This window comes from Gorilla gorilla, chromosome 1, assembly GCF_029281585.2.
Source record: "Gorilla gorilla gorilla isolate KB3781 chromosome 1, NHGRI_mGorGor1-v2.1_pri, whole genome shotgun sequence".
Lineage (NCBI taxonomy): Eukaryota > Metazoa > Chordata > Mammalia > Primates > Hominidae > Gorilla > Gorilla gorilla.
Window position 1 is genome coordinate 28497598 of NC_073224.2, and position 22480 is coordinate 28520077.

General features: G+C 39.6%; 1 protein-coding gene across 11 annotated transcripts in view; it reads left to right on the forward strand.

Annotated features, from left to right (window-relative positions):
* CHRM3 (cholinergic receptor muscarinic 3) overlaps positions 1-22480 on the forward strand; it is a 524789-nt gene that overhangs the window by 267890 nt on the left and 234419 nt on the right. For all 11 annotated transcript variants that reach the window (XR_010134437.1, XM_019032097.4, XM_055379887.2 and 8 more), the window contains one exon: positions 18610-18712. The gene's annotated coding sequence lies outside the window, so the exon portion shown is untranslated. The remainder of the gene's footprint in view (positions 1-18609; positions 18713-22480) is intronic.

Consider the following 22480-nt stretch of genomic DNA (forward strand, 5'->3'; position numbering starts at 1 on the left):
GGGAAATTTTAATTCTTTGTTTTTAATTTAAATTGGAAATAATCACACTTGGCAAGTGCCTACCATAAAGGACAATAAACATTCCCCTTCAGATTTCTTCAACTGAACCACAGAAAGTTATTTAAGTGTATCTCCCCAACTCTCCAAAGGATAGTGCATAACTAGTACCATTCCAACATGTATAGAGGAGAAGTTAGCTCATTACCTACAGTGGATACCTGAGGGCATTAGGACTTTATTCTCTTTATTTCAGTAACGGAGGTTGTCCTCTCATACTCATTGAAAGAGGAAGTCCAAATATCTATCATTTGCAAAGACCATCAGTGATCTTTGTAAGTTTCTCTTTCTTAATTTCTAACTGTCTTATTTTTCTTTACTTATTAGAGACAGGGTCTCACTCTGTTGTCCAGGCTGGAGTGCAGTGGTATCGTTATAGCTCACTGCAGCATCCAAATCCTGGGCTCAAATGATCCTCCTGCATCAGCCTCCCAAGTAGCTGGTGCTACAGGCACATGCCGTCACGTTTGCACTGGCTAATGGTTTTTGTTTTGTTTTGTATTGTTTTTTGTAGAGATGGGGTTCTCACTAATTTGACCAGGCTGGTCTCCAACTCCTGGCCTCAAGTGATCCTTCTACCTCGGCCTCCCAAAGTACTGGGATTACAGGCATTAGCCATTACACCTGGCCCTAACTCTCTTTTTTAATCAAATTGATTACTGTCCTCCAAATGTTACTTTTACTTTTCTACTTTTCAGCCTTGTATTATACTATCTCCTCAGCTTCTTACAACCTTCTTCTTCCCTACACTTACCAAATCACTTACATTTCTTCAAGGCTCATTGTCTAGCTCTTCTGACAAGCTTCCACAGACCGTATAAGTCTAAGAAAATTGCAGTCCTTAGTCTATATATATTAAAAAAAGCTTATTGAACACTTACTATATTCCAGACAAGTATGAAAGATGGATAGAGTGGTTAATAGTAATGATAATAATAGATTAACATGGCCAGGCACAGTGGCTCGTGCGTGTAATCCCTGTACTTTGGGAGGCTGAGACAGGGGGATCACTTGAAGCCAGGAGTTGGAGACCAGCCTGGCCAACATGGCAAAACCCAGTCTCTACTAAAAATACAGAACAATTAGCCCAGTGTGATGGTGCATGCTTGTAATTCCACCTGTTCTGAAGGCTGAGGTACAATTGCTTGAACCTGGGAGGTGGAGGTTGCAGTGAGTCAAGATCGTGCCACCGCACTCCAGCCTGGGTGACAGAGAGAGACTCTGTCTCCAAAATAATAATAATAGATTAATATTTGTTGAAGACTTCTTATATGTCACATACTCTTCCAAGCTCTATGTGTGCATTATTTCATTTACTTCTCATGATTACCCAGTGAGATAGATATTACTGTTATATCACTTTTACAAATAGGGAAACTGAGGCATTTAAAAATAATAACATGCCCAGGTCTCCTGATCAGTAAGTGACAGAAAGGTACTGCTTGTACACAGTTATATCCCAGCACCTGCCAAGTCTTCTTAATGCTCAACAGAACTAAAGAACTCCTATTTTTAAATGTCTTCTACTTTTATTTTGATGTTAACATTTGTATTGTGATTACCCTTTTGTTACTAAATGTCACATACATAGGCTGCTCCTCTCAATAACATTATAAACTTCTAAGGTAGAGACCGAGCTGTCTGCTCCTTTGTAGTCTTAGCAAGCACTTAACAACATATTTTAGGCAGTATCTTTCAAATTATGGATATGGCTGATTAATGAGTTTTAGGTTCTAAAGTCAGTTTACTGTGTTCACATCCAGTTTTTTAATGAAATAGAATGAAATAATAAACAGTGGCACACCTATGCAATGGAATATTTAGCAATAAAAAGAATGAGCTGTCATGTTGTGTAAAGACATGGAGGACCCTTAAATGGATATTACTAAGTAAAATGAGCCAGGCTTAAAAGGTTATGTACTGGACAATTCTGACAATATGATATTCTGGAAAAGGCAAAACTGTGGGGACAGTAAAATGATGACTGGTTGCCAAGAGTTAGCGTAGAGGGAGGGATGAACAGGTTGGAGCATGCGGTATTTTTAAGGCGGTGAAACTATTTTGTATAATACTGTAATGGTGGATACATCATTATAGATTTGTCAAAATCCACAGAATGTACAACACGGAGAGTGAACCCTAATTTAAACTATAGACTTTAGCTGGTAGTAATATATCAATATTGGTTCACTTGTTATAACAAATATGCTACATTAATGCAAGGTATTAATAACAAAGGAAACTGTGTGTGAGAAGGGGGAAAGGAAAGATAGTTTATAGGAACTCTCTGTAGTTTCTGTTCTACTTTTCTGCAAACCTAAAACTATCATAAATAATAAATAAATAATAAAGCCTATTAATTTAAAAAAAACAGAATAGAATAGAATGTATCTAAGCACATCATGCATTGTGAGGATAAAAACTGTTTAAGGAAATATCTGTTTCAGTTTTAGATGTGTATGTGTGTGTGTATCTTACTGTGGATAAGAGGTTAAAAAAAAAGTTTGAAAGCCGTCGTTTTAGAGATTATTGCAAATACACTTCTTATTTGTCAGCTGATTGAAAACACTGCATAGAGTTCTAGTAATAATTGTAAACCTGCCTCCCGTAAGCAGGAAGAGTCCTAGTAGGTATGAAGTGTGATTGACATGTCTGATTTTGAAATGACTGTACATGATTGTAGTAGGAGACTTTATGAAAACCTTTAACCTTGGGAAATAAAATTAACCCAAACGATGTGGATGACAACATGCATTTTGTCAAGGCATTCATTTATCAGTATTTCTGATTTGATATGGTAGCACCCTATTCAAATTTTGATAAAATATTGGGAGAAACTTAATTTTTCTGTTGAGAACAGCACAATTGAATTATAGCCGCAAAGCAATATCAAGCGTAATATGTAGGAAATTCTTAAAATAACCTGGCCCACCATTGTCCCCCAGCCTTACTCAGGACAGGTATCCAGTGAGTACAGGTATCTAGTAACTTGACAGACTCAAGTTAATAGTTTTCTGCAATGGATATTAATAAATATAGGAGTGTTTATTTGGTGATATTGTTTTTGTTTGTTTTTCGCTCCTCCTCCTCCTCCTCTTCTTCCTTCTCCTTTGTCCTCTTCTTTCTTCCCTCCTCCTCCACTTCCTCTTCCTCCTCCTCTTCTTCTTCCTCTTCCTTCTCCTTCTGCTTTCTCCTCCTCCTCCTCTTCTTCTTCTCCTTCTTCTTCTCCTCTTCTTCTTCCTTCTCCTTTCTCCTCTTCCTTCTCCTCTCTTCCTTCCTTCCTCGTCCTTCTCCTTCTTCTTTCTCTTCCTCTTCTTTTCTTCTGTTTTTTAAATCTCTCACATGTATTGCTGTGTTTGGGAAGCAGAAGGTCTCAGTCAGTCAGGGCTGTCCCGGTGCCGGGCAGCTCTGATGTTAGGGCTGAGGAGGTGCCTCTGTTCTGCCCACTCTGCTGCCTGCTGCTCTCCACTCTCACCTGCTTTGCATGTCTCTGCCTGCACCCCCCTCTTTTCCAGCAGATCACTAGCAGAGCTTTGGCTTTTACCTCAGCTAACTTAAGAGCTTTTGTCTTCTCAGGTAACTCAAAAGAGTTTACACCCTGGATTTTGTGAACAGTTTGTTAAATTCCTGAGTTTCTACAATTCCCATTAAACACAGCCATATGTCTTTCGATTGTGCCACATCCCCTGGAGGGGGAAAGCTGAATGTTTCCTGTGACAACCAACGGAAGGAAATCTGGTCCCATGCCGGTGCCGTCAGAGTCGGTGGGATGGAGTCCTAAGAGAAAGGAAGAATACACACTAGTAAATTAATTTGTAGTGTACTGCCCACTTATTTTTAGGCCTGTTTGTATTTTTAAAGCACAATAACTAAAACTGAAGCTTTATATATTAGGTTTCCAAATAAAATAAGTTAGGCTTAAATCTGAGACTGGAGTTGAACAGTGCCAATGTCCTCGTAAATTTTGTACAATGGAAATCTAAATACATGCATTTTGCACTTCGTTAATTGTAGAATGCGCTTACCATTTTCACTATTCCTTTAGACACTTTAAAAATACATATTCCTGGGCCTTACCTCAGGCCTCCTGAATTAGAATCACTGGAGTGGTACCCAGAAAGCTGTCCCTTTAAAGAAATCTCAGGAAATTTCTGATGATTTCACATAGCTAGGGAACCAGTAGGATGAAATGTTAGTTGGTAAGTGATCCATTTAAATATCAAAACAATTTTCTAAAATATATGTAACACTTAAAGAAAAAAATTAACATGTTTTTCTTCATCAGGAAACCAAGTTTCCCAAATGGGATACTCAAATTTATCCTCTGGGTCTTCCTTCTGGTTTTTGTGAAGAATTAAAAGCTACCAAAATTCTATTTTAGTCTTTGTTTTAAAAATATTTTTAGGGCATCAGAAAGCAGTAGATGACTATTCATTCATCCAAGAATCCTCTTTGCCTACAGATATTTACATAGTCCTATTGAGCATAAAGCGTTATCTTCATGTACGTCATCCTGGTAAATCCAGCTCTGTGAGTGCACGTGCATAGCTTGGGAAGGAAAATGGCTTTTATTCCATTTTTAATTTATCACCTATTCAATGATCCAACAGTGTCAAAGGCATTGTTAAAAGTCCTGCTTGTGTGTGGCATGGTTCTTTGTGCTCTTGAATGAAAGTGACAGGCACCAGTGTCTTGCTTCCTTAGCACTACGGGGCTTCCTACATACCTCTAAAATACTTTCCAAAACTTTTCATTTTTTTTATTCTGCAAGATGGAGAAAACGGTTGCCATTGCCCTTTTGGAAAAATGACCTGTATGGTTTGGAAACTTTATTGTTTTTTCTCTTACCCCTCATCTTGAGAATCTCTCCTGGTGAGCCCTAGGCCCCTTCCTTCCTCTTAGTCTCATACGAAGACTGTGAGTCCCCTGCGGCCATACCTGGGAGTTGTCCAGTCTCCCTCCCTGGGTAGCACCCTCTCTGGGACTCTAGCCCCTCTCCCTTCTTCTGTCCTCCCCTATGATCTCATGTTACCCTCTTTGAAGCCTTCTCTTCCATGTTTCAATGTTGCACGTCCGTAGTGGAGAAATCCAGTGCCTTCTGGGCAAGGCCCGTTCTCAGTGTGGGTCTTCCTGGCTTCTCAGTGTACTTCTTGTCTACTTTTCACCACGGTTCGGTCTACTCTTGATAGCGGCTTTGCCAAAAGCTCCCTCTCCCTTCCTGTCCCTTCAAACCAATGTTCTCCTAGAGAACCTGTCACCTGCTGTTCTGAGGAAACTAGAACCCACACATCTGCACCCCAGGCCCCTGCAGCAGATCTGTCTCTGTGTGCTCATTCTCCCAACACGCCATCAGTCTCTGGAAAAAAATGGTCCCTTCCATGACTATATTCACTTTTCTCCATCCTCTCTCTCTTGTCCTTTTAGCCTGATTTCTTATGCTGGCATTTCTAACGTTAAAAGTTTGTTTTTCTCTGAAAAAAAAAAAAAAAAAAAGACTTTTTCTAGACCTTACATCCCTGTCTTCTTTAACTCATTCAAAAAGACGTTGAGCGCCTGCTGTATGCCCAGTGCCGCTTCCTGTAATCAGCGGCCATTTTTCTGCTTTCCCTGAGCTGCTAGGCTCCTCAGCATCGTCTGCACTTCCACCTTGGTCCCTCTCATCTTGAATTTATTGCCACTTTGCACCTATCCTCTAATTACATTGAACCATTGGTCTTAAAGGTTATCAGTGAACCCTTCTCCTTTTTAATGAAAGCTATTTTTTCCTGATTTTTCTAACTGAAAACATAGAATTTGAGGCAATTGTCACTTTTTGGTTTTTTTGGAATGTTTCTTTTTTATTATTATATTTTATGTTCTGGCGTACACATGCAGAACTTGCAGGTTTGTTACATAGGTATACATGTGCCATGGTGGTTTGCTGCACCCATCAACCCATCATCTACATTAGGTATTTCTCCTAATGCTGTCTCTCCACTAGCCCCTTGCCCCCTGACTGGCCCCAGTGTGTGATGTTCCCCTCCCTGTGTCCACGTGTTCTCATTGTTGAACTCCTACTTATGAGTGGGAACTTGCGGTGTTTCGTTTTCTGTTCTTCTGTTAGTTTGCTGAGAATGATGGTTTCCAGCTTCATCCATGTCCCTGCAAAGGATATGAATTCATCCTTTTTTATGGTTGCATAGTATTACATGGTGTATATGTGCCACATTTTCTTTATCCAGTCTATCAATGATGGGAATTTGGGTTGGTTCCAAGTCTTTGCTATTGTAAATAGTGCTGCAATAAACATACATGTGCATGTGTCTTTATAGTAGAATGATTTATAATCCTTTGGGTATATACCCAGCAATGGGATTGCTGGGTCAAATGGTAAGCCTGGTTCTAGATCCTTGAGGAATCACCACACTGCCTTCCACAATGGTTGAACTAATTTACACTCCCACTAACAGTGTAAAAGCATTCCTATTTCTCCACATCCTCTCCAGCGTCTGTTGTTTCCTGACTTTTTTTTTTTTTTTTTGGCGTGGGGGATGGAGTCTCGCTCTGTCACCCAGGCTGGAGTGCAGTGGCTTGATCTTGGCTCGCTGTAACCTCCATCTCCCAGGTTCAAGCTATTCTCCTGACTCAGCCTCCTGAATAGCTGGGACTACGGGTGCCTGCCACCACACCCAGCTAATTTTTTTTTTTAGTAGGGCTGGGGTTTCACCATGTTGGCCAGGCTAGTCTCGAACTTCTGAACTCAGGTGATCTGCCCACCTTGGCCTCCCAAAGTGCTCGGATTACAGGCGTGAGTCACCGAGCCTGGCCTGTTACTTATTTCTGGACAGTGCCATCAATAATATCTCACAATTATGTGTTCTTCCACTTTTCTCCTGTTATTTCCTGGCTTTGTGGCTGGATTTTTCTTTTCCACCACCTGCCTCCTGAAATAGATAACATTTCCTGAGTCTGAGTTCTCTGCCCCTCCCATTAGACACTCTCTCTCTCTTTTACAATATCAACTTTTATTTTAGATTCAGGGGCTACATATCAGGTTTGTTACCTGGTTATACTGTGGGAGGCTGAGGTTTGGGGTATGACTGATCCCGTTACCCAGGAAGTGAGCATAGTGTCCAACAATTAGTTTCTCAACATTTCCCCCTCCTCCCAGCTCTAGTAGGCCCAGTGTTTACTGTTGTCATCTTTATGTCCATTAGTACACAATGTTTAGCTCCCACTTACAGGGAGAACATGCAGTATTTGGGTTTCTGTTCTTTTGTTAATTCACTTAGGATAATGGCCTCCAGCTGCATCCATGTTGCAGCAAATGACACGATTTGTTCTTTTTTATGGCTGCGTGACACTCTTTTCTTCTTAATCTGCATCTCTTCTCAAATCACTCTGTTAGCTGTTGTGCAGGTAGATCATCTTTATATTTTCATTTTTAATGATCTCTCCATGGCTTAATTTCTTTGTATCACGAATTGCTCTTTATATTTTCATTTTTAATGATCTCTCCATGGCTTAATTTCTTTGTATCATGAATTGCTTATATTGGCAGCTGAGCAAGCCACCTTCACAGCTTATTCAGCATCTCTACAACACAGATTTATTTACTACAGTCTTTCCTAAAATCCATACACACATACACCCAGCACAGACACATTCCTTTTTCTTTTAATCTCTAAGGCATTACTGTTCCCTTGCCTTATAAAAATAAGTTCTCTTCTCTGTCCAGTCAGGTGAGACGGCTGGTCCAATGTCCCGCATATCCCATGCAGACCTCAGCATCCAAGTCCACTGTCATGTGCGGAGACTCATGCAGACATCTCATATGCACCATTACAAGGCCTTTTCTCCCCTACATCCTATCAGGACGGCTTTTCATGATCACCCTGCCTCAACACTCTCAGCTATGGACTGAGGGTCACTCCACTTTTGGGCAGATGTTAATTGTGAGTCCAAGATAGGAAAATTTAGACTCCACGAAGAAACTGAAGCTCAAGGGGAAGAATTAAGTTCTCAGAGAAGCACCTCTTCATCCTTTCCCTTGTCACGTGCTACCTCCTGTAAGTGCACATGCCCTGGTCAAGCTGTCTAAATATGTTCTGTGCTACAGGCTTTCGGATGTTTTTCTGTGTGCACAAACCCCCTTATCTTGAAAGTTTTCCTGTCAAAACTCTACCCAGCTCTTCAGAATCCAACACAAATCACCTTTGTCTGTCATGTCTTTTATTGTCTTCCCATACCTGATAGGAACAGAATCATCCATGTGTGCTCTTGTACATTTGAAACTCTAGTACAAACCCATTTTTCTCCTACAACTTAAAAGCAATATGTAATAAGTGTTTTGTTTTACATTGCTTTTTGGAAATTGGTGCAGACTCCATGCTACCTAATTTTATTAAGAATTAACTACTACTTAAAAGTGTTCTCTTTTTTTATCACTTAAGGTCAAATACACTTTTTCTTTTCTTTTTTTTCCCTTTCTTTTTTTTTTTTTTTTTTTTTGAGACAGAGTCTTGCTCTGTTGCCCAGGCTGGAGTGCAGTGGCGTGATCTTGGCTGACTGCAACCTCTGCCTCCGAGGCCCAAGCAATTCTCATGCCTCAGCCTCCTGAGTAGCTGGGATTACAGGCTTGAACTACCACCTGTACTATTTTTAGTAGAGATGGGGTTTTGCCATGTTAGCCAGCTTGGTCTCGAATTCCTGACCTGAAGTCATCTGCCCACCTCAGCCTCCCAAAGTGCTGGGATTACAGGTGTGAGCCACCGTGTCTGGGCCAAATACACTTTTAAAATGTGATGTGTCCCCCACATCTCGAACCTCTTTTCCTTTAATGTTTAGTCTGAGCATTGCTTCCAGATACCTTTTACATAAAGACCATCTCTATCACTTCAGTCTTCCACTCAAAGCATTTTAATAACTCTGCATTGCTCTTGGGATAAAGTACAGGAAGATATAGTTAAAATGTAAAATAATTGTGTCTAAAGGAAAATTAGAATTCTACAGTAATAGAATTTTGTATTGCCTCTGTACAGCTTATGCTCAAACATTCTGATGCTTTACCATTCTAGGTTAACATTAAAAATAACTCTCAACTCATCCATACTGTGTTGGCTTCTGTAGAGCAGAATTCTAATTTATCACATCAGAGTGTGATTGCAGAAGCTTATGTTTGTTGGTGATTAGGATGTGTTTTCTTGTCCAGTCTTGCTCATTAGAAAGACAGTTTGGGGTCTTACAGAACGAACCAGTAGTTCTAGAGATAATAGGATTAGGAGAAATGCCATATTCCACTTTACACCGCACTAAGAAACCGAAAGGGACATTAATTTCTTTAAAGGGCATCTCTGCCTGCATAGTTGAACACTATCTTCTTTCTGCATCCTTAATCAATTTCTTTTCTGAGCGACTTCATCCTGAGCTTCCATCTCCCCGAAAATTCCCTGAGGCACTGTCAGCATGGCATGGAGCCTGTTGATCCTTGGTGCCTGGGCTGGAATAGGCTGTGCACTCCTGGACACAAACCCTACTCACATGACTCTTAGCTTGGAGCCAGCGTTCCCCGAAGTTAGGCGAGATTTCTAATGCCTTAAAAGGGAAAGGTAGGGTAAAAATAATTAAGTCCAATATTCTTTCCCTTTTAAACTTTTTATACGCTCCTTTCTTTGTCTTTGTTATGTGAATTTGACTTCTTTGTTCTGTTTCAGACAATTTGTAAGGACAAATTGTTATTCATCCAGTTAACAAAGTGGCATTTCTCTACACGTTGTTGTTTTATTTTTTCCTTAAAAAGGGATTTATTTCTGCAGGCCTGGCATTACTGTTTTGTTTTCTTAATACTTTGCTGGATGAAATGGTTAAGAGCACTAAATATCATTATTGTTTAATATAAAGAACCAGACTCAGATTTAACTAATTTTCCTCAAATTTTTCAGGTCTTGACCTATACGTGTCACCCAAGTTGATTCTAAGCTGAAAGGGACTGTTGACTAAAAGATAAAAGGGGAAAAAATTCTAGAATGACAGAAAAGTTAGAAAGACCCAGAAAGACTTTATACATGACCAGGGGATAATAACGTGGAAGGGGTTATACCAGACACCTCATTCTAATATACTAATTATAATATTGTCATTTAAAATGCAATCCACTATATTAAAAAAGGTGTTGAATAGAAAGTTACAAGCATATTCAAAAGCAGAGAGAATACTATAATCAACCCACTATACCCATCTTGCAGCTTCAATAATTAGCAATATATGGCCATGGCCAACTCGTTTCTTTTACATGGCCCTCCTTTCCCACAAACACTGGATTATTTTAGAAACAAACACAAGACAAAAATATCTCTGCATGTACTAAATTAATATTCAATATTAAAGATGACTCTTGAAATATGAGATTTTAAGAGATCAGTCTGATATTATAAAATAATAAGAAGCCAGTTAAGGTTTTGTTTTAATCAACTATATTAAGGCATAATACATGTGCAATAAAAAGCGCTCATCTTTAGTGTATATTTGGATGAGATTAGAGAAATTTATCTACCATGTTGCTACCACTAAATCAAGCCCTAACATATTTTCACCATCATGCCAAGTTCTCTTATACCTCTTCCTAGTTGCTGTAAACACATGCCACCCCCACCCCAAGCCCCAGGAAAAATGCTTTTCTGCTTTCTGGCCCATAGACTCTATTTCTTTTTTCTAGAGCTTTATAAAAATAAAATCATAGGTAAAGTATTTCTGTGTCTGACTTCTTTTGCACAGTGTGTTTTTGAAATTTACATATATTGTGAACATCAGTAGTTCTTCACTTTGTATTGCATCTTTAGAATTCCATTGCATGACAGTATCACATTTTGCTTCTCCAGCCCATCTGATGGATAATTGATTTTTGGTTTTTGTTTTTATGGAGATAGAGTCTCACTCTGTCGCCCAGGCTGGAGTGCAGTGACATAATCTCGGCTCGCTGCAACCTCTGCCTCCCAGATTCAAGAGCCTCCCAGATTCAAGAGATTATCCTGCCTCAGCTTCCCAAGCAGCTGGGATTACAGGCGTGCTCCACCACACCCAGCTAATTTTTGTATTTTTAGTAGAGATGAGGTTTCACCATGTTGATCAGGCTGGTCTCGAACTCCCAACCTCAGGTGATCTACCCCCCCCACCTCAGTTTCCCAAAGTGGGATAATTGAGTTTTTTCTTTCCCAGTTTGAGGTGACTGTGGATAGTTTCTGTGAACTTCATATGCAAGTTTCTGAGTAGACTTGTATTTTTCACTTCTCTTTGGTGAATAAGTAGGAGTATAATTGCTCAGCAGTATATATTAAATATGTGTTTAGCTACATAATAAATTTTCCATTGTGTGTTTTCTAAAGTAGTTGTACCACATTGCATTCCCATCAGCAGTGTATGAGAGTTATAGTTGCTTCCCATCTCTGCCAACATAGATGTATTATGTTGTTCTAATTTTGCCATTCTTACGGCGTGGGATAGTATCTTATTGTGGCTTTCATCCGCATTTTCCTAATCACTAATTTTGCCTAGCATCTTTTTCGTAGGATTACTAGACTCCTCAAATTCTAATCAACCATTTCTTCAACTCAGTGAGGCAACCAGACTCACTGTGGGTTCTCTTGTCTCTACCCATTTTCCAGAAATTTCTTCAAAATAAAAAGCCCAGGCTGGGCGCAGTGGCTCACCCTGTAATCCCAACACCTTGGGAGACCGTACAGAGAGGATCACTTGAGTCCAAGAGTTTGAGACCAGCTTGGTCAACGGAGGAAGACCCCATCTCTACATTTTGTATTAATTAGCTGGACGTGGTGGTGCACTCTATAGTCCCAGCTACTGGGGAGGCTGAGGTTGGAGGACCCCCTTCAGCCTAGGAGGTGAAGCCTGCAGCAAGCCAGGATCACTCCAGTGCACTCCAGCCTGGGTGACAGAGCAAGATCACGTCAAAAAGAAAAAAAAGGCCCAGATGCAGCTTTTCCTTCTCACATTTACCACAGTTATGCACTGCCTGTTGTCCTATTATTGAAAACAGTTATTTTATTTTACTTTTTTTTTTTTTTGAGGAGGTGAGGCGGGGTGTAGGTTACATTTCATCCTGTTACTCTGCCTTGGATATAATTGGAAATCCAGAGTAGTTTTTGAGAAATAATTTCTAAATTTTTTTTTTAGTTTATCAAGGGCCAAGCCTGGAAAACTCAAGTCAGAATGTATGGAAGAGAATTCTTCAACTGATTACATCTAGCCTCAGTCTCTGGTGGTAGGAGAATATGTCACCACGAAAGAAAAGGAAAATCATGCTTCCTTGCTGAATTTGGTGAATTCTGCAAAACAAGAATGACAGTGAAAGGGAGGAGACAAAGCAGTCTGAATCATGCCTCCCAGCTTTTCCACCTGGAATTTTATCCCAGAGAATGAAAGGCATGTTGGTAAAGATGAGTTATGCACAAGACAGGGATCCATTTCACATGTAGCCCTCTACTGATGTTTTAGTGAACTTGGAAGTTCAGCCTGTCAGTCAGAGGAAAGCCTTACAAGTTACTTTCCAGTGTGACGTAGATGGGACCCCAAGATAGCTAGAGGACTTGGCAATGAGGATGGGATGCCATCATACGGATGAAGGCGGCTCTGTCCTGGGGGCTGCAGCACTCTAGGGCTCTGTGAGCAGACCTCAGAAAAGGCTTCCTTGTCAGCAGGAGACAAGACCTCAGAAAAGGCTTCAGAAAAGGCCTCCTTGTCAGCAGGAGACAAGATGAGACCAAGAACAGAGATGTCGACCCAAGCTTACTAGGTCAAGAAAATGCAAATAGCATGCATGCAAGTGATAAACCTCATTGTCAATGTCAGCAGGGCTAGGAGCGCCCAGATGGATAAGGAGCCACATGCCATAGATCAGAGAAGATAATCAAATTCTGGAGACACAGACTCTTTCTTCTGTTCCTGAGTTCATTTAAACCATGTCTCTTTCTTCCCACTACACACACACACACACACACACACACACACACACACACACACAGAAAGGGGTGGGGGAGAAAGAATGGGAAAGGAAGGTTAAGAGGCTAACTTATCCAAAGGAGATCAAACGGTGCCTGAATTACATTTAACTTTGTGTTTCTTTTTAATACATGCAAGTATAAGCATAATGCAGGGGGAGGGGCAAGGGTTTGTGAATTTCAAATGGTTTGTAAGATTTATAAACTTAGGGAGCGCCTGTGTTTTCTAAGAACTGTTAACCCAGGAGGTGGGTAGTGCAGTTTCCCCACCTTCCTATCATGTCTAAAAGACACGAGATTTTTTGAAGCACCAGATGTTAGAATGTACTGCCTAAAACTATCAGTGAGACCAAGACTAGAGAGATGTGATTAGGGCACCATGTGAGACTCATGATGAACATCTTCTGGTTTACCATTCTTCCTACATGAGACAGAAGCAGCACCCCCAAATTAGCTTCGGTTTCTTCAAATGCACGTTCTTCCTGCCCAGCAGAAGACAGAATGGCTTCCCGGAGCTGGAGAACATGCCTGGGCCATGGCCTGATGCCTTCAAGCAGAGAATGAAGGAGTGGGAGAATTCTGCAGCTCAGTTCTTTTCTTTAGCTCCGTCCTTGTCCAGAGAATGGGGTAGGAATGGGATGGAGGGAAGGTGAGAAGGTGAAATGTGCAATGCAGAGTGGAAGATTGCTGATCACGCATTTAAAGTCATATGCAATAGCAATTCTGTCAACAAATCTTCCTATTATTGTAATCTTATTTCCCATTAACTCTTGTTATTATAAGAAATTGATTTTCATCATACTCTCTAAGTGTCTCTCCTTCACCCCTCCTCCAATATCAAATAGTTAATAATGTAACAAAGTAATATTGTATATGCTGGAAACTATTTAACCATGCAAACACATATATCAGCTATGTTTGCTTTTTATTTCTGTGTCTATATTTTCATTCAACGTATATTTTAATGGGTATAATTTAATAGTACATTATAAGAATGAGATTATGATTTTAATGTATTTATAATTACTCTGCCCTAGAACAACTAATTTCTTTTTTTCTGAGCATCCTTTTAGTTTTTATTAACATATATATAGTATCTATTTATCATCAGAGCATAGAATTTTATATTCTGCTTTTGTTATCATTTTCCTTGTTGCTACCTATTTATCACTTAAGGCTACTTAATGCACCATGCAATTTCTATACCTACATTTTCTTAAATGCTTTCCTGTTTGATACACAAATAGTTTCTATTATTCACTATTATAAATACAGATCAGCAACCCTAATCTAAAACACTTCAAATCTAAAACACTCCAAAATCCAAAACTTTTTGAGCACCAACATGACACTCGAGGGAAATGCTACCTGGAGCATTTCACATTTTTGGATTTTTCATTTAGGAATGCCCAACAAGTACAAATATTCCAAAATCTGAAAAAATCAGAAACCTGAAACACTTCTGATCCCAAGCATTTCAGATAAAGAACACTCAACCTGTAATGTTACAGTGATCATTCTCCTAGGAACGCCATTTTTTTGACTTTAAATTATTTCCGTGGAATAATTTGTGAGTGGGATTACTAGGTCCACAGATATGAATATATTTAAGGACTCTTAATATAGGTATGGGTCAGATTGGTGATTTGATGGGCTGTACATATTTATAGGACCACTAGAAAATATAAATTTATTAGTTCTTTTTGCAAGTGTCATCTTCATTTTTTGTTCATTATACTTGCAGTTAATGTACATTGTACTTACCATTTGACCATTAATGTGGCTTAATTAGAAAAATCACTGGCCAGGCACGGTGGCTCCCGCCTGTAATCCCAGCACTTTGGGAGGCCCAGGCCGGTGGATCATGAGGTCATGAGATCGAGACCATCCTGGCTAACACGGTGAAACCCCATCTCTACTGAAAACACAAAAAAATTAGCTGGGCTTGGTGGCGGGCGCCTGTAGTCCCAGCTACTCTGGAGGCTGAGGCAGGAGAATGGTGTGAACCTAGGAGGCAGAGCTTGCAGTGAGCCAAGATCGCGCCACTGCACTCCAGCCTGGGCGACAGACTGAGACTCCATCTCAAAAAAAAAAAAAAAAAGAAAGAAAGAAAAATCACTTAAGTATCAGACAAGCAATTCAAATCCCAACTCAGGCCATTTCCTGTTGTATGCTAAGTGGATGAGCCTCTCACAAAAATGATTTTTTCAATGGTAAATTGGCAACAATGGTGTCTCCTTTACAAGACTGTTGAAACGATTTGGTGAATTAATCAATACCTGGTGTGTTCGTGGCCATACAGGAAATTATTACTCCTCCTCGCTGTCTCTGCTTCTCTAATTTTATCTACCTCCCCTCCCACTCCTGACTTCTTCTTGCATGGATTATCCATTCGAGTTCTTTTGATACAAGGTTTTCTAGACTCCATTTTCTCATGCCAGAATTTATGTTAATAGGGGTCAATTATCAATGTTCTCTAGAAAGCTGATTTCTCAATAGCAAGTGCTTAATTAGATTGCAAATCACTGAGGTCGCTTCTGTTCACCCTGTGAGTTTTCTTGTGTTCACCCAACCAAATGGGAAATACATTCAGAATAAATACATTTTCATAAATTGCTCATTTTTGAATGCTTCATACAGTCCAATTTCTCTTTTAAAAATCTTATCCAAACTTATGCCCATTAGGTTTCTCAGAGACTTTTTGACTTGTTTTTCTGCTTCTTTGTCTTGGTTTCAGATAATACTTCAGTTTAATCTTCTATTTGTTGCATCCTACCCAAGAACAACAAGCTTAATTCTTGTAATAACAAGTGTAGTTTGTCAAGAATTGCAAGACAAGACCATTGCTAGAAGTTACATTTCAGAATGGTACTGCCATTTGGATTTTGTCTGTCTCATACCCAGTGTCTGTTTTCTAGGCATTATTGCTCATTGTTGTCTGGAAATTGGTTTTTATCTTGAGGGAATTTGTAGCAGAAACTGCCTTTTAAAGCAATCACTCTTCTTTAAAGCCAAAAGTGATTTCTAATATGTTATAAGGTATCAGAAAGCCTGTAACAAGCATGCAGTTTTTCAATTGGAAAAGCATTAAAAATATCAAATTCTATCCTCTTTCATGAGGGTGAGGCAATTTGGGGGCTGCCAAAAGATTTTCTAGTCTCTCACCTTCATGATAAGATATTGAGCTGTGTAGGAAATATTCTAAGCAGTTCCACTTTAGGAGTTTAAAAGAAAAAATGGGAGGGAGGGAAGAGGAAGGGAAAAAATTCCTCTGCAATCTTCCCAGCTTCAGCAACTGTATTTCACAACTCTGGAGAATCCCAGAGGCTCATTTAGATATTATTTTACATGAGCCTTCTCTCATTAAGTGTCAGAGAGAAGGTTTCTTCATTTTTGCATTTTTAAGCCTGCTTTCCCCCCATATCCATGCCCACTATCCCTGTTTTCGCCTGTTACAAATGAGTGCTAGCTTCTTTTTCTACCTGAATAGACAAGACAGTTCTAACTTCTTATCAGCATCAAAGACCCTTGCCCCAGACGCTACACCAGCAAAGTTACTAAAGTACTAAGGATTTCAGAGATGGACATCACAAGGCTTGAGAGAAGCTCATATATAACAATTAAGTCTGCAGGGGAAATTTGAGGATCATACACAGCTGGATTCAGACAGAATGACCAGTTTTTCTGTAGTTGTTGGACAGTACAAAGTAGCCTGACATGCCTGCCATGTGTATTACAGAGAAGTCTATTATTGAAACTCACAAGGTGAAAAAATGTGGACCTGATCATAGTTGAGTGTGTCTGCCCCATGCTTGCATTTATGATATTGGAAACAGGAAGGGTGAGATTGGAAACAGTCCATTTCTGCCCAGAGCCCACTCTGCAGCATGTAACAGCAAAGCATTCACTGTTAAGAAATAGTGTATATCATGGTCATACCACATTCATCATTGTGCCACACTTAACTTCTCAAGAACCCTGGCATCACAGCTCTCCTTGTGTTGTAAGGGGGACTGGCCCCAGTTTTAGCCACTACTCCAAGGCTCCACAAATCACCCTGTGGTATTGGGCAAGCTCCTTAACCTCATTTCCCCTAGCACATGGTAGGGGTGAACTCACACTGCCCAACCTGTAGAGAGATTGTGAAACCAGAATGAGATAATGTGTGCAAAGCATTTCGGGACGAGTTTCAAATTCTGAAAATTCTTGGGGTGTATGCTTTCATTTGTACAGTTAATCTGATTTGCAGTCATTTAAAACTATAAAAGGATGTTCTGCCACATCGTGTGCATAAGTTTGATTTTCCTCGTGTTGTTTTGAGCCCCCACTGGGGCAGCTTTCAGAACATGCCATTCCCCCTCACAGCCTCCTGCATGGGAGCATGACGGCTAGATCTCTTTCTCCTCCCTCCCCATCCCATTTCCTTTTGTCTGCCCATCACTCTCCTACACTGCATACAAGACTCAGGTTAAAGACCCCCCGCTCTGTGATGTCACCCTCTTACCTAACTCTCTGCTCCTTGAACTGGCAATGATTTAGCTTTCCACGTCCTGAATGGGGGTGATCTACATCTAACTTGGCCTCTTTCCCTCATTAGACTTGGCTTTTTGAGAACAAGACCAAGCCTCTACTTAATATTTTAACCCAATACCTGCTTCATATTATTTGCTTAGTAAATATTGATCAAAATGATGAGTGAATATCAAATACTTGTTGCCATGAAATAAGCTGAATCGGTAAAGTGAGTGATTCTTAAATTATTTGCCATAAAACATTAGGGGAAACTCATACCTAGTTGTGTCTTTTTTTTGTGCTGCTATAACAAAATACCACAGACTAGGTAATTCACAATCAACAGACATTTATTGCCTTGCATTTTTGGGGGCTGGGAAGTCTAAGATCAAGGCACCGGTATCTGGCCTTCTTGCTGAGTCACCACAAAGCAGAATGCTGTGTCTTCACATGGCAGAAGGCAGAAAAACAAAAGAGGAAAAGAGGGAGAAGGGAGACACAGTCAACGTTTTGTACAGCATTCTCCCGCCCATGAGGTCACAGCCCTCATAGCTTAATCACCTCTTAAGGGTCCCACCTCTTACTACTGTGACAGTGGCAATTACATTTCAGTATGAGTTTTGAAAAGGACAGTCGTTCTATACAAAACCATAGCAGCTTTATATCAACCTAATAATATAAATGTCTGTATGTTATGTGTACATATTTTTGGGGGAAGCTTATAAAATACTGCCAATTATTGGAAGTTTCTGAGGGCAGGTGACCATATGACAGAAACCATAAGCTGAGGCATTTGTGTTGAACAGGAGGTTACAGCATCTCATTGTTTCCCCAGTAACTGCTGTGGATCGCGCCCTCAGCGGGATACTAACAGGTGTCATAGAATAAAAGAATTTCTTGATGAAGTATATTTGGAAATGCTGGGATAAATCTCCATTTTTGAAATCTATCATGTAATTAATATTCCATCTCACAATTCAGTGATCTGAGTGTACTACTTGTTGTTCTTTTATCTTATTTTAAACTTACCCCTTCCCTGTTTCATTTTTAGCTTTTGCTGTGGCGTGGCACCTGGTCTCTTTCTAGAAGGAAAGTTCAACATACAGCACAGTTCTGGACACATTGTATTGGTTTGATGCTCCTACCTGGAACAGGTATGTAAATCTCCAGTACATGATTACTGACATTTTTGAATCATAACTATGGATGTATATTCATTCCTGTGGATTGCTGAGAATGGAATCTGCTCTGAACAATTAAATTCATGTGTCAGCGATGACTGTCTTTTCTACTTAGAAGCATGTGTTTATATTTTGGCATCTACAACTCCTGAAGACTACTTCATTATCTTGGTTATATGTTAAGCTCAAATTAAGAATACAGCCATTCAAAGAGAGAGGAGAAAGTCTACACTTATATGGTTCTGAAAATAATAAGAATTATCCAAAAATCTATGGAAATCAAAGGATGAAATATGACTGATACTCTGGTATAAGTGTAGTATCTGTAGTCCAAAATTCTTACAGAAAAATATCGACTTCTTTCCCCTCCCCAAATTAGTCCAGGCTTAGAGAAAACTGTGTAACAACTCACAGGATAAAAATGACTACATATGTGAATTAATTAATAGAATTAGATCAATTAATTGACTACTCAAACACTAAGATTTTGTGACAGTTATTCCCTTCATGTATGCCAACATAAATATTACATAAAAACAAAAAATATGCTGTTTGATAATATTAATGTTTAATGAATTCTCTTGAAGGATATTCTGAAAGTAGATTCTCACTATATATAAATATGTCAGCCTGTAGCTTCTGTCTAATTCAGACTTACTTGGATGAGCACTGTTTGTGAGTATGTAACATAGATAGGTAGATAGATGGATAGATAGATAGATAGATAGATAGATAGATAGATAGATAGATAGATACATAGATATGTCACGACACCTATTACATAATATATGCATGTGTGTGTGTTTGTATATATAGTATGCAATGACTAAGGGATACTTTATTACAAGATTGATTGCTTACTTGTATGCAACTTTTTAAAATATTATTAAAAATATAGCAGGCTTGTTGAAATACTTATAAATATTTGGAAAAGTGCCACATAAATTCTATTTTCAACAGGAAAACTACATAACAACTCACCTGCCTCTGCCTCCTCCCCCGCCCCCATAAGAAGTATGTTGAAAATGAAGTTTGGGAAATTGGGAAGTAGCACAGAGGATAATTAATCAGGTGTGAGCTCAAGACCTAACTCTACTACTTAACAATGGCCTTGGGAAGGTTTCTGTACTTCCTTGGGAAGTGCGTTATTATTTAAATCTGAACAGGAGGGAGGGAGAGAGAGAGAGAGTAGATAAATTCACCTCAAATTGCAATGTCCCAAATGTACCAGGTCACGTTTATTCTTAGAGATGTATGAAGTAATTAACAGATGTGTTTCTAAGGTTTTCCAAAGAGTTCTACTTTTACATTCTGTGAGAGTCTGAAATCCATGATTAGAGATTAATGTCCCTGATTTAAGGCAGAAATTGCAACTGGTCATCTGCTTGTCAGATCCACCTTAGTTCGTTTATTTTATTATTTATTTTGGGCCTACACAAATTTGTATGCATGATAACTAAGAAATTGCCAAAACGAAAAATCAGGACAGTTCACATAAAAATCTGGATTCCCAGTCTTCTCTTTCTCTGTAAATGGTCAGAAATTCTTCCTCTTAATTTCTGCGTCTAACCCATCCAGTCCTTCACAGTCCGCTCTGAGCCCGTAGGTCTCAACCTTCACTGTGAAGAGATACTGGTTCTCCGGCTTCACCGCAGAAGATTAAATCAACACCTCTCAGGGTGGACCGCGGGCTTTAGAATTTTTTAAAGTTCCTCACATTATTCCATTGTGCAGCCACTGCCCTAATACCTTCCCTTCTCTTTGTGTAAAAACATCTCCCGAGTCCAAGTCACATTCATCACTTCCTCATCTCACCACTCTTCTCTGATGTCCCTAAATCATCTTATTTCTATTCTTGTCCTGTTCAATCCGTGCTTCATCCAATAGCCAGAGTAATTGTCTTTATAGAAAATATCTGGTTGACTCCTGCTTCACCATCTTCAATAATAATAGTAATAATAATAATAATTTAGGGTGATCATTTATACTAGGTTGAATGAAGAATCTGACTTCAGTCTTTGTTGAAGGATTGAGTCATTGAAGCATTAAATTTTAGGAGCAAATGGAAGAAGACTACAAAAGCTGTAGCAGTACCTTCTGCTTGGTCTTCTCCTCCCAGAAGTGACCCATAGTGATCCTTAGGCCAAAAGTAATTCACAAGTATAGAAATGACAGACATTGCTTACCTATCCCACAGATTGCCACCCAATCAGGGTCCTGATTGCACCTTACATAGGATCAAAGGGATGTTGTAATTTGGTAGTGACACTACGATAAGATTAATTTTATGTCACAGCTACCAAAGTGTGTTAAATGTCTCTCCTTCCTAAGTTGTATGATTCAGCCAACAAAATTTGATATGGGTGAATTTTTAGGCAGAATAACAGAATTTGGTGTGTGCATGTGTGTGTGTGTGTGTGTGGTTGGAGTGCTTGTAGCTGAGGTCTTTTCTCCTTCTGCTCAGACATGTAGATGACCTTCCTTCCCACTAATGAATAACATTTTATTTGAACTGCGGAGGAGACTTTTTTTTTCTCCTAAGTGACTTTATAAACCATTTGTATTAGTTTGTTTTCATGCTACTGATTAAGATGTACCCAAGACTGGGAAGAAAAGGGAGTTTAATTGGACTTACAGTTCCACATGGCTGCGGAGGCCTCAAATCATGGCGGGAGGTGAAAGGCACTTCTTACATGGCAGCAGCCAGAGAAAAATGAGGAGGAAGCAAAAGCAGAAACCCTTGATAAACACATCAGATCTCATGAGACTTATTCACTATCACAAGAATAGCACAGGAATGACCAGCCTCCATGATTCCATTACCTCCCCCTGGGTCCCTCCTGCAACACGTGGGAATTCTGGGAGATATGATTCAAATTGGGATTTGGGTGGGGACACAGCCAAACCATATCACCATTGTTTTAGCCACTAAAATCTTTACTGTAGACTCTTATGCCCATGGTTACATTTCCCGTGGGAAGGGAAGAAGATAGGGTGTCATGAGAAAGTTTTCTTCAGAAAAGATACCTTTGCAGGTATTTTAATTGGGATTTATAAAAACCTTGATAAATTCAAACCACATTGAAGCTAAGTGGAAATTTGGGTCTGTGCCAACATCCCTGGTGCATGGCACAATCACTATTTTATCCTGTCTTCAACATGAAACCATCAGTGTTTACACCATCAGTGTAAAAATGATCAGTGAAACACTATAAAAAAGATCAAGCCCCTGTGTTTAAAAACGTAGCTAAAAACATGTATATGACATTCAAGTAACTGAGACCAATAAAGATGTTATACATTAGTCTGGGTACAGTGGCTCATGCCTGTAATCCCAGCACTTTGGGAGGCCAAGGTGGGAGATTCAGTTGAGACCAGGAGTCGAGACCAGCCTAAGCTGAACGTAGTGACATCCTCTCTCTACGTAAAAGAAATTTAAAAATTAGCCTGGTGTGGTGGTGCACACCTGTAGTCCTAAATACTTGGGAGGCTGAGGTGGGAGGATGGCTGGAGCCCAGGAGTTTAAGATGTTAGCAAGCTATGATCATGCCACTGCACTCCAGCCTGGGAGCAATAACTGGTCTCAAAAAAAAAAAAAAGATGTTATAAGGTGTTGAATCAACATGTGAGGCACTGTTATCTTCTTTATTCTAAAATATTTTCATCAGCAAAGCTAAAGTGTGTTTGCAAATCTAATTTATCCAAATAATATGCCCGTGCAGGGCTGTTCTGTGTTTAAAA